The following is a 2,795-nucleotide window of genomic DNA, read 5'->3' as shown; positions in this document are numbered from 1 at the left end:
TTCGATCCGCCCCCCGGCTGGGAGGCATCTACGTCATCCCGATCACAAGGAGAGGTTCACTATGATGGGGGGTACTTCTTTTTTTCCCTTCCGGAAAGAATGAAATGCATAGGGGACCATCCTTTTGTTGCGGCATGCTCCTCAGATTTACGGATTCACAGGGGGCCTCAGGCCCTACTTAGTTGACTGACAATGACAAAGGCTTGCGAAACTAAGTAGGTTTGCTTTGAAATCTTAAGTAGTCTAGCAGTGGTACAAAGCTAAGTGCCCCTTTTCAGTGGGGGCGAAAGGTTAGACCTTAGAAAGTCAGCGAACAGTGGTTCTTCTAAGTAGGTATGGCGTTCCCCCTTGACTCTTCTAACGTCGAGCTAAGTGATTTCGTAACCTTTTCGTAGCGTAGTAGAATGAAGGCTACGCACCGACGCTCTCTTTTCTATTAGCCTAAGCGTCTTCGCTAACTCGCTCGCCTACTATACCTACTTTACCACTTTTAGGGTAGGCTAGGCTAACTCAGCCGCTTACTTCTACTAATGTAGGGCTAAATAGTTTTCTTTTTTTCTTTTTTTCTTTTTCTTTTTTTTAACAACCAATTTTCATTATTGCGAACTTATAGGTCCTTAGTAGCGTTGACAAAGAAGAACAGCCGGTTAAAAGACAACGAATCTTTTTATTTCTATCTTCATTATATAGATTTTTCTATAGAATAATGAATCATAATGAAAATTTTAGGCCAGCTTGACAAGCCTTTTGCTCTGAGGTGCGAAGATCAAGATATCTTTTTTATGACTTCCCTTCCGCTTAGCGATCCCGGCCCAGAAAAGTGACCGACCAGGGCCCTCTTGATGAATGAAAGAAAGGCTTTAGGAGCCCTGTAAGCCCACACCTGTGTAGAGTGGATCGTTCAACACCTGCGGCACAAACCCATTTTTGACCTATTGGTCCTAGTATCATAGGCGACCGAACGGCCGCCCCCTAATTACTAGACCGACCTGCTATAATAATTCCATAAACACCTAGCGAAGATATGGCAAACAAATAAAGTAGCCCTATGTTCGGATCTGACAATACCATACCATAATCAAAAGGTACAACGGCCCGAGCGACCAGACTTAACATAAATGTAGCCACTGGAGCCATTCTAAAAAGGGAGAAGCTAGAATGTGGAGTACGGACTTATCATGCTTCCCAATTCCACTAGCATAAAAGAGTTTATTCAACTCCTGAGAGATTCTATAGTTCCCGAGCTACCCCATGATGAGAATGAGGGAAGAAGTCCTTAGCTATCCCTTTGGCCTATAATAAGAAAGGTCCATCAAGACTCAGAAATTACCCTCGATCTTTTCAATCCCTATAGTAGAGAATTCTTAGCCTTCGTCTTAGAAACTGAGCTCTCACAAAGCAAGTCATTACTTATTGTTTACACACACTTTCTATTTTACTTAGCCTACTTCTTTATCATTAGATCAATTAGGCAGGGGAAGACTCTGTGTACTAACTTTCTCTTCTTTCTTCTTCTTTTCAATCCCTTGCCACTTCCCTTCTTTGCTAGCACGTACCTGTCTTTGCTTTGCACAAGAGATCCCCCTACTCTTCACACCCCTCTAGTCCTGATCTTGCTTATGCATTACTTGGGAAGGATTGCCCTATCCCTTTGTTGGGGGCTTTGGCTACCCTACCTCATTCCCTTCACAAGCCAAGGACAAGATGAATCTATTGCCCTGCCTCCAAGAGAAGAAATGGCACCAATCGATTCAATAGAAGGCATTAAGCAGACATAGCGAGAAGAGAGGATATCCTTTATCCTGTTGCAGCTTTCATGAAGGCTTTCATTGAAGAATCGAAAGAATCTACCCAGTCTAGGGCTGATCTCTGGTCTGTCTCTTTTTGAGAGAAGATTTTCTACCACGCCTGACTAAGAAGAGCTTCGAGTCTATCGGGAGAGGATGTGGTGGTAACCCCCTCAGCTTCGTCTAGAGCCGGGCGTCCAGCCGTGTAGGAAGACTCACCCTAGCCACTAAAGCGACCCCACCCCCAACTCTAGCTGAGAAGCACCCTCCATCCACTTCCCCTTTTCCGTGTGCCCAAAAGCCCGACCGCCCGGTTTATGAGCCATTTCCGATTCCCTTACCCAATCTCATGAGAAGCAAGCCCAGCAGGCCCTACCTTAAAATGTCCCCATACAGCCAGCCCTCACCAGGCTGCTAGCATTGCTAAATGCTCCGCCACGAAGCAAGCTCTCCCGAATACGACAGATGCGGAAGTGGGGAAGCCGGAAGTGGCTAAAGAAGTCGGAGGAAGAAAGTAGTTGGACAACTGTATACACGAGGGTACATTAGTCTTCTGGGAATTGGCAACATTGACAGAAAGAGGAAAGGGTAGGAATACACTTTTATAGGTGTAGCTATACTAAATTGGCCTAACCTTCGGTTCCCGTAACCAAGTTTTTCTTTATCATTCCTTTTGTACTTTTTCTTACTTCATCCATACTTTTTACTTTTTAGGAAGTGTGGGGGGCAAACGGCGCCCTCTACTTCTACTTCTAACTAAAGGCGAAGAGCCGGCATTGCAAGCAAATAGAGAGCCTCCGCCCGGTTGCGAGCCGGAAAGCGTACCGGCAGTTTGAGTCGCGAAAGGGCCGCTTGCTTAACTTCATTTTTCTAGATTAAAAAAGAATTCTCTATATATATAAAATAGAATTCTTCCTCGATTTCATCGGGAAAATAACCACTCCCTCGAGGGGAAAATGTTTCATTTTAGTAGCAACAGAGTTGTTCACCAAATGGGCAGAAGCAGTT

The 2,795-nt window shown here is 44.8% G+C and overlaps 1 pseudogene; it reads right to left on the bottom strand.

Annotated features, from left to right (window-relative positions):
- Positions 1–546: 546 nt before the first annotated feature.
- LOC143611452 (NADH-ubiquinone oxidoreductase chain 1 pseudogene) lies at positions 547–2,113 on the bottom strand (annotated as a pseudogene).
- Positions 2,114–2,795: the final 682 nt, after the last annotated feature.

The sequence above is a fragment of the Bidens hawaiensis genome, unplaced genomic scaffold (assembly GCF_021521415.1).
Source record: "Bidens hawaiensis isolate Kalapana, Puna unplaced genomic scaffold, B.hawaiensis_p1.1 tig00031118_1, whole genome shotgun sequence".
Taxonomy (NCBI): domain Eukaryota; kingdom Viridiplantae; phylum Streptophyta; class Magnoliopsida; order Asterales; family Asteraceae; genus Bidens; species Bidens hawaiensis.
This window is presented reverse-complemented; position numbering and strand designations above follow the sequence as displayed.